Genomic DNA, 10,385 nt, shown 5'->3' on the forward strand with positions numbered 1-10,385 from the left:
AACTCAGATTTTTTGGCATATAATATGAACTTATTCAAACAAAAAATTATCATGTAATTGTGTAACTGGAAGTCCTATTGAGTGTCATTATGATGAAAATTGATCGATCAGGTTAGTGATTCCATCTTTATATCTCTATTTTTTTGTTATTTTGTGACTCTCTCTTTTGGCTGTGAAAGAATTGCTGTCTTTTTTCTGTGACTTGGCGGTGGAGCCTAACCATAATTTTGTGGTGCTATTCGCTGTACAACGGTCATTTATACTCATCGCGCACACGAGTGAGTGGGATTACACACGAAGATACCTTTTAAACAAAATGGTCATACATAGTATACTTGGTATGTTGAGAACAGTTTATAATATGAGATTTCTTTGGTTGTTTGAATTTGACAACCCTGCCGTTCACTGGCTCTGTCTCTCATCATCGCCGAAGCAGTCACCCGAATGAAGTTCAGAACAATATTCTTTATTTAAAGTGACAGTATCTAGGAACAGTGGTTAACTGTGTTTGGTTCAAGAGGGCAGGGATTGTGATCTAGCAACCTTTCAGTTACGGCCCCAACACTCTAGACCTACTGCGGTAATCACTTTGAACTTCTATCCATCTACTGCTACCTTGCATCTTAACTTCACTAGGCTTCCTGCCGCCAGTATTCCGCATATCCAAAGCAGTTGGACAACGATGCATACTGAGGAGCGGTGGAACTGAGTGGGACAAGAAGGAACTTTATTCTCCACAGATATTATTATGCACTCCGGATATTTTTATCCTCTATTACAATATTATGAGTAGCAAATGTCAATGAATTTACTCAAAACAACCTCATTCTTCAAGGATGAATCAGTTGAGGAAATAGGTGTGATATGCCGATATATGCATAGAAAAGCCCTCATAACTGCAAGTAGCGCAGTAAAAGCCGCCAAGTTCCTGTTTGATAATCTCGCCCCTCATCTCCACTCGCTTGTGTCCTGTCGCTCTTGCAACATTTCTGTTCTGTCCTTTCTCACCTCATCTCTCGCTCCTCTCTCCTATCGCGATGAGCAGTCAATGATAACTGCTGAAGGTGTTTCACTAAGAGCGCGTGTCTGCTATGAGCGTAAGATATATCAGCATCTTCCATTGTGTGTGTAGTGTCCAATGTACCTTGCTCGATTAGGAAGTTGTCCTGCTATAACTGTAGTCCTATGATGTCATCCTTCTCATAATGATCATAGGTCCAGTTGTGGTAAGCAAACTCATGGGCATACTATAATTAAGGAGTACCACGTGGGGTGAGGGGTCTTTTTTGGCCGAACATAAGAAGGAGGTAAAGATGTCCGTGCTGCCCAGCGGTACACGAACTCTTAGGACGCTGTATCAGAGCAACGTGGACAAGTGAAGTATGATGTCTATGTCACCTCTCCTAATAGCTCTGTCTGAATTACTGAGTGCTTTAGTTTAGAGCAGTGGTCACCAAACCTTGTACTGATGCAAGAATCACTTTGAAAGTCTAAATGCAATCCGGGATCTACCGCTCAGATTTTGTTTTTAGGAAACCTACACCCCTTATGCAACATACCAATTAAAAACAGTTCCTGTAGCAATGAGGTTTGTGGCAGTACGATTCTAATATGGCGAGACCCAGCAATACATCATCAATGCCTGTTGGCTATGCTTGAATTGCCCTGCCAAAGTTGTTCTTCTCAGACCAATTTTGAAATTATATTAACACCATTTTAGGTTAGATACACTTTTAATAGCACATTTGTTGGTATTACTTGAGGCACTGGCATCAATCATTTGCTATTTTATTTACTGGACTGGATGGTCTGCATCTGATGGTCAGCTCAGAGGAGGGGCGCAGCGGTGAAGCTGCCTCTCACCCTGACTTACTTAAAGTATGCATTAAAGTGTCTGTACGTATAATATGCGTCGGGCAACAAAACGAATGTAAGCATTGATAAATGCATTTCTATAGCTTCCAAATGTTTTTTTTACACAATTGATAAGTACCAAGATGCTGTAGGATGGCTTAAATACAGCACCCCGCTGTCAGTCAATCCAGGAGTTAAGGGGAAAACATCATTGGTCTTAGACAGGGGCAAATGGCTTATTGCAGACAGAGAACGACGGTGGGATGTTTCTGATGACATGACTGGATTTAGCCCGCGTCCAGGACCAGACTGTTCTCCAGTGTCCTCTGTCTATCTTTGGACGAAGAAACAAGTGTACTAACAGATATTCTACAATGCAATGATAGGAGGCTGACAGCTGTTTCTGTAACGAAATACACAATAGCCCCGGAGCACGCAACAGTCTGCACAAAAAAGGTAATGGATGGTTGAATGTAATGGGTGGGCTACGGTCCCTGCATGGCAACATCAAAAGCGCCACCTATAAACTTGGAGAGAAAAGAAGTCTAGTGTCCGCGGGCATTCCGTGTGTGTTAGTGCATGATGCATGAAATTGAGGGCACACTGTGCAATCAATCCACATGGATGGGTAGGCTCCCACTGTTAGCATGGAGTATGAGCAAACTAATTCACTACATTGACTACGGAGCTAACTGGGCGCGAATGATTACGGAACGTGGCTCTCACTTGCGACCCATATAGGAGATTTATTAGCCTCTGTGGGTAATCCCTTGTTGACCACAGCTGCAGCCACGCTGCATGTTCTACAACAAAACACATACGACATCGAGTTAGGATGCTTTGGTGATGAAGAAAGACAGCTGGCTTGCGTGGCCTTGCCAGCGAGAGGCAGCGTATTCACCCAATCGGCTGTCAATGTCCTCCCATCTCACTCCCTGCTCCCCCGTCTTTTCGCTGCGCTCGAGCTCAACCTCCTCTGCGTGTTTCCTCAGAGCTTTCCTCTCCGTTCATAACTGCGTGAATAGGATGGTCTGGCTGTCGTGTGTCCTCCCTTTAAACAGGTCTCTGGAGCCAACTCCAACTTTCATGCTCTGGTGTTCCTGACGACAACAGGACGCGATCACGGTCCACAGCTTCGGCGATCACAGCACGATTCACCGCCACATACGACGAGTCGCGTTCCCGCGACCTGCGAGTATCGCCGTTATTCATCGACACGCCCACAGTGCATTCCGAGGAAGACGAGGTTGATTCTCTATGATCCAGCTTCTATTCGTATCGCATCTACCTTGGAGAGGCAGATGTATGTCGGTGGTGCCGTCTAGCCGCCTGCGCATACCGCCGACTCCGACATTATAGCCAGATGAATGCCCGTCAGGCGCGTCCTCGCTGAGCGGGCCACAGAGCTCCAGAGCGTGTGCGTATAGCTCAGCTCCGTCTCCGCGCCATATTTCTCTCCTCACCCAGAGTATTCTGCTCTCTCCACACGATTTACTTGAACAATAGGAGATTCCTGCTGACATTCTGATTGCATCACTTACCGGTCCCCATGTCCCCACTAGGCGAGCTGCTGTGCTTACACGGCCAGCGACGTAATTTGCATCATCCACGGGTCGCTCACGATAGTCGCAGGCTCGCTCGCCGGCAGCGTCACTTCTGACAGTCCAGCGAGGTCAATGGTACTCGCGCGCATCTTATAGTCTCATTTAGTGGACGAGAACTTCGCCAGCTTTGCGATCTTGTGTTACGATCTGCCCGTATAAAAGCGTCTGGAACGTTTCGCGGGGAACAAGGGCTAGCACAGTGATTCACGCCGCGCGCAATAGTAACCTCCCTGGAAGCGTTCGATCGACGTGGATTATTTTTTCTTCCTACCAGTTCGTCGTTTTACAAGAGAGGTGCGTTAGTTCGTTGCAACGGTTGCTACATTGAATAAAGTGTTTGGTACCTGATGACACGTTTTCAAAAATGTTGAGTATCGTACGTTTGCCTTCCCGTTTGGTGGGTGTGGCCGATGAGTTGGCTTTGGAAGCAAGGAGTGACGCTTAAAAGGGCAGTGGCCATGCTGACAGAGTTCCCCAAGCCGTTCTTATTATAGGGCCTCATTTCCCCCAACCCCACAATCTGCGCGTATTCAACCTGTCGGTTCCAGTACAGCCACCGTTTCTGTTCACAATTGAATGTGTCCATGAAAACGCCAAAAACTTACTGAACGCCAGCCCGAGCTGATATACCTTTTGCCACGTCGATGACGTCTGTTACTTACACGGGGAAATGATAGTTTTACCCGAATATCTTGGTATCCTAAATGTTAAACCTCAGGGCTACGTCATTTAGTCAACACCACCATCATAGTACTACACATAGTAATACGACCACCCTATACTCGTCAACTACAAGGTATCTCTCATTAACACAACTTCCTGTGTCTACAAAAATACTTTTAAGATGCCTGCTCTAATAATGATTACATTTACATTTTTATTCTATTTAGCAGAGCTCTTGATCCGAGCGATTTACAGTTAGTGCATTCAACCCTCTAATTAAGAAATTGATACGCTTCAGTCATAGCTAGAAGTTTCCTCAAAAAGTAGCTGGAAAATAATAAATACAATATTTAAATATAATACCAGTAAATAAAAAAAATAAATAAAATGTTTCCCTCAAAATTATAAATTGTCATTTGTAACCCACTATCTCACTAACCCAAAGAACCTAACGGGCAGAACTAAAAACAAACAACAAAAACCAATTGGCAACCATTGTCCACTCCCTAGAGGGATCATGTTTGTCAGCTTATAAGCAAACAATGTGAAAGGAAAGCTATAATAACGACAGGAAAAGATAGTAGCCTACAGCCTAATTCCCAGTGGGGTTTCTATGTGGTCTGGTTATGGTAGCAAATACAAGTATTATACATGGAACTTTAGATTAACTTTTCCTTAATGCAACCGCTGTGTCAGATTTCAAAAAAGCTTTCCCGAAAAAGCACACCATGCAATAATCTGAGTAGAGCGCTAAGACAAGACAACAAGCCAAACAGATATCCACCATCTTTTGTAGTCAACATAAATCAGAAATAGCATTATAAATATTCACTTACCTTTGATGATCTTCATCAGAATGCACTCCCAGGAATCCCAGTTCCACAATAAATGTTTGATTTGTTCGATAAAGTTCATAATTTATGTCTAAATACCTCCTTGTTGTTCGCCCAGTAATCCAAATCCATGACGCGYGAGCAAACAAAGCAGATGAAAAGTCTAAAATTTTCATCACGGCCCGTAGAACTYGTCAAACGATGTATGGAATCAATCTTTAGGATGTTTTTAACATAAATCTTCAATTATGTTCCAACCGGACAATTCCATTGTCTGTAGAAAAGCAATGGAACTCAAGCTAACTCTCACGTGAATGCGCGTTTTCAGGTCTTGGCACTGCCAGTACCTGGCTCAAAGAGCTCTCATTCCCCCCTCCTTTATAGTAGAGGCATCAAACAAGTTTCTAAAGACTGTTGACATCTAGTAGAAGCCGTAGGAAGTGCAAAATGACCAATATCCCACTGTAAGTTCAATAGGGGCTGAGTTGAAAATCGACCAACCTCAGATTTCCCACTTCCTGGTTGGATTTTTCTCAGGTTTTTGCCTGCCATTTGAGTTCTGTTATACTCACAGACATCATTCAAACTTCAGAGTCTTTTCTATCCAATGCTACTAATAATATGCATATATTAGCATCTGGGACTGAGTAGGAGGCAGTTTACTCTGGGCACCTCTGGGCACCTTTTTCATCCAAGYTACTCAATACTGCCCMCAGCCATAAGAAGTTTTAACTGACTTGCCTTGTTAAATWAAAAAAATAGTGTCTTAAGCTYCTCCCTCTAGTAAATATAACATATTAAGCTCCTCCCTCTAGTAAAGGTAAAGAAATAGGCATCAGGAATAGAAGAGGAACTTAGCATCTGTCCAGGCCCATACACAGTCATGACCCTACCTTAGTGGGCAGAACGATCACCATAGAGCTAAAGGTTGCCTTACCCCTACAGCAGACCTAGGATCAGCTCATCCTACCACAATKTTTACCTCAGCCATTTGGGGTCAAAATAACAAAACTGAGCTTTGATCAGTGGTTACAGACAACTTCATCCAAGACTCCGAGACTGGGACTACAGAGAGACAGACGGTCTGAATCACATCCAATCTCCAATTCTCCTTCACTAAGACCTCAGGCCAGGCAGCAAGGTCCACCCAAATCAACACCACCCAGCGGGAACAACAAACGAAACATAACACAGAAATAGCGTCAAACCAGACTGGGACAGTGCAGTTTCGTGCTTCACTTGCATGCACTGCCCGTCCTGGTTGACCTATTTCGTGTGATGTTTTGGTTGTGCTGTCCATGTGTGTGTGTGTTTGGGGACCTTTTAGCTGCCTGACCCCTGATCTTAGTGAAGAGAATTGGATGTGATTCAGACCGTCCTGTCTTCTCTGTAAATTGCAATGCCTACTTCTACACACCTCAGTGTGACGTTGCTTTTAAGGCCCACTTCCGACTTCTGTCAGGGCTCTGTGACCACAGAGACAGTGATGACACACACACACACACACCACACACACCCACACACAACACACACTACCAGCCCGCCTTGCGCGTTTCTTTAATCCCAGGAAGCCCTGTGCTTCCCCAGAAAAGATGCGATGAGGAGAGAGGAGGGTGGAGATCGAGGTTTTCAATTGTAGCTGTGTGGGTTCATGACTTTCCAGGTCAGTGATCCCTTATAGTGATGGTCCAGGCTCAATACGACTGGAAGAGACTTCCCTGTGCCTGGCTTCCTTATTACTACTCAATGGGCCTGGTGGTGCACCACATCTACACCTCCAAATTATTACTCAATATATGGACCTATCTGTTTGCCAAGGAATGGTTTAGTCAAAACCTCTTGGCAATATTATCCAGAGAGCAAACTAAAGAGCCGAACGTGTGTTCCCTGCTAATGTCTTATAAGGCCAACTTGAAAATATGAAAAGGAAAAAACGCCACATTGAACTGCTCATGTCCCTAATATGTTATTATAACAACGTTTTCCACCCTAGTCTCATCATCAGAGCAAAAGTACCTGGCTTGTGCGTCTGTTCTTCCAGCTTTATAGACCACTCGCCGCACACGTATTCGATTCTGTTGTCGTTAGTGTGTAACAGATCGTCAGAAATCGAAAAACAAACCTAGAAAAATAAAGGGGTGTTGTGGGTCATGCAATCTTCTCACCACTATGAAGAGGTAAAGTCTCCATGACTGTATCAGCCTAGTTATCAACGCAGTCTCTTCTGTACAAATGTTAGATACACTGTTCTGAACTGTTATAGAAATTGCGAGTGAGCGTAAGTAAGGTTTCCACTCCAGTTCAACATTCATCCCTAACGTGTGGTTATAAACTGACCACTTTAAGGACATGTGGCAAGCTCAATACTTTAATCCGGAACCGATGTTCATGAATCTACATGGACTGCAAACAATAGGCCGCTCCCTCAGAAAGAAAACTAAAAATAAAAAAATAAGAACAAAACACAACGACTAAACACAAAAGACAAGCAAATGGCAACCACAGCGGGATTAGAATCAAACAACTGGAAACAACTTCTCGAGTCAATATTGTCTGTGTCCTTCTATGGGCCTCGATTTACCTTGATTCCATGACCTGGTCAGGTAAAACTCTGGGTCCTATTCGTAGGCTATGTCAAAATTCATTACTAATTATACATCAGCTTCCCTTTTCATCTTGCAAATATGACATATAGGACCTTGGTTTTAATATGCCTGGCATGTGAATTGAAAACAAGTCTCGTTGACCACCCCCTTATGTCAGCGGACACATTATTCAATTTCTGTAGTCACATGTACTGTGGGAACTTATGTTCAGTTTAATGGTCATCAATTCGTGAGTCGTTTATGTTATACAAACTATTACACAGGTTAAGTTTGTTGAAATGAACACAGTTGACAGTGAGAGGACGTTTCTTTTTTGCTGAGTGAATGATTCTCTGACATGGACAGTGAAACATATTATCACCCTTCGAAGACTCTGCTTGCCTAGACTCACATACACTGCTTTTTCCAACAAAACCGGTGTTGGGACATGAGCACGGTCAATGAGAGAACACCAACTTTCAGATGACACAAGCGAGCGTGAACTGGTTCTAAGTACTCCAAAAACAAATTATGCATTTTAACCGATCGTATTCAGAGAACCAGTATCTCTGGGCTAGGCAAGTGCTCGCAGAAGAGCAACATTAGAATAACTAAACATGCTGCAAGTGGAGAGTGGAGATGATAGCAGGGAGGTGCCGTGTCCCGAAGATGGCCATCCTATATCCCTAGTATTAGTACACTACTTTCTTGACCACGCACCCTAAGGCCCATTTGAGCCGCACTTACGCATAGGAATAAGTTGCCATTTGGATGCAAACTACTGTTGAACTGCATTAACCCAGATCCCGATGAGGGTTGTTATGAATCATGGGATATGGCATGTTCCATGGCTGTGATTCCTACATACGTGCGATTCATCTCGCTCTCCTCCATTTGCCTCTTATTGTGTCGCAATCCTTCCCAGGCATAGGGTTGGTTACCCTGGTGCTCAGCTGTAGGAACTGATTGCTGTCAAGAAGTGGTTTCCCATTATTCTCCAATTATTAATCAGACTACTTTTCAACGATTTAATAGAAAATAATATCACCCCTTTCATGAGTAAGATTTATTCGATGGACCTCTATTTATCTAGCTTGCACATCTATTCTAAACCAACAACCTGCATACCGCAGCTTCATGATCAGTAGCCTGTCACTATGCGCTAGCTAATGTGTGTATTTCTGCTAACTGTTCTGTGGTGGAATTGTAGGTTTTTACTTTTAAGACAGGGAAATTTGCACACAACCTTTGTGAATATCACCAGCCTGTCGCAAAATAAAAAATAATATGCCACATGAACATTCACTTGGACTAAGCAAACTTGTCTGAACTAACCATTCCAGGAACTTCCGTATCCATTGTCCTGCCGGTTAGCAGCAGCAGATCCGTATTCATCTTCTTTATCCTGTGCCAAAACAACATTTTATTCAGTGAGTCTAATTAAAGTGATGCCTGGCTGCATGATGCATCAACATAGCTAGCTAAAATTTAGGCTACTCTAAAGCTACGTTAGTAATTTGGTTAGCTAAGACCTAGCTAGTCCTATAGATTGAGACATCTAGATCGTTTTAATGCTAAACGGCTTTTAACTGCTTTTATTACACACATGCCTTGCTTTTCCATGAAAAATGTGTGATTCACTCTCATGAGGATTTCACACGATACACGACACACAAATCAGATTGCTTCCAGGATTCCAACACTGGAGAGCGAGCCGTGACAAAGAAATAACCCAAGTGCAGAGTCAAGAAAACGACGTGACTGGTGCAACCAAAAAAGTTGCTCGAGAGCGTGGTGATTAGGCTCTGTAGGCTGTAGCTAGGAGACCACTGTGACTGACAGCTGAAAATCCACCTGTCACAAGCGAGCATGGGTCCATGTCGAAATCACCAGGGACAGGTGTTATTTCATAAAACATGTAAAGGAGCTGAATGGGGGAGGTACAATATGTCAACCATCTGTCCAATACGAAATGCCTGCTTCTCTTTCTGTTGTCAAAATTTTTATCTAACTGAACTATTGAATTTCGTTCTGCGTGTTCAACATGAACCGCTGCTTCACACCAGATTGATGGGGGAAAGGTGCTGTCTGCCCACACGTTCAGCAGCTCATGCGCTCCATGGACTTCTTCTACGGAGAGAGCACAGAAGCCATGGATATACAGTATGCGTGGCACAGATGACAGCTGCGCCTGACCTATATCCCCGCCGTGTAGACAACCTAACAGATAGACATGTATTGTATAGATGTCATGGCCTATGTTAAATGATGAAAATATAATTATGCTGTACATGTACCGTAGGTACGCTCTTAATTTCAATGCATTCTAATAATGTGAAACAGAAAAGAACAACAGAGAGGAATGAGAGCCCGGCAGCCAGCTAAAGGATTACAGCGCAGGATTGGAAACACACACACACACACACACACACACACAACACTGGCTTCTGTCCAGGACACACTTCTCTGACAACCAGTGAGCTGCGTTCTTCCTGCGGTGAACAGAGACTTCCAATCCTCTACCTGTGGGAGTTAACGTAGTAGTAACATCCCTGCCTTTCTTAGAGTGTAGTCTAAGACTATGTCTGTAAGCAGTAGATAGCACATTTACCCTCTGCATTAACGTACAGGGGTCCTGTATTTGGTTAATAATAATTCTGCTTTTTGCTATATTCCAGTGTCTCTTTTAAACATGTATACGCAATGTGTGGTCGTGTGTGCAGTGGTGTGAGAGAGTTGTTGCGTGGTGTGATGATATATATGTCAACTGACGAGGAGAGTTACTGAAGATTCCTCCTGATGTGTCCTCTGAGCAGAGTTTCATGGAGTTTTGAGGACAGTCGAGC

Source organism: Salvelinus sp. IW2-2015, unplaced genomic scaffold, assembly GCF_002910315.2.
Source record: "Salvelinus sp. IW2-2015 unplaced genomic scaffold, ASM291031v2 Un_scaffold3514, whole genome shotgun sequence".
Classification (NCBI taxonomy): domain Eukaryota; kingdom Metazoa; phylum Chordata; class Actinopteri; order Salmoniformes; family Salmonidae; genus Salvelinus; species Salvelinus sp. IW2-2015.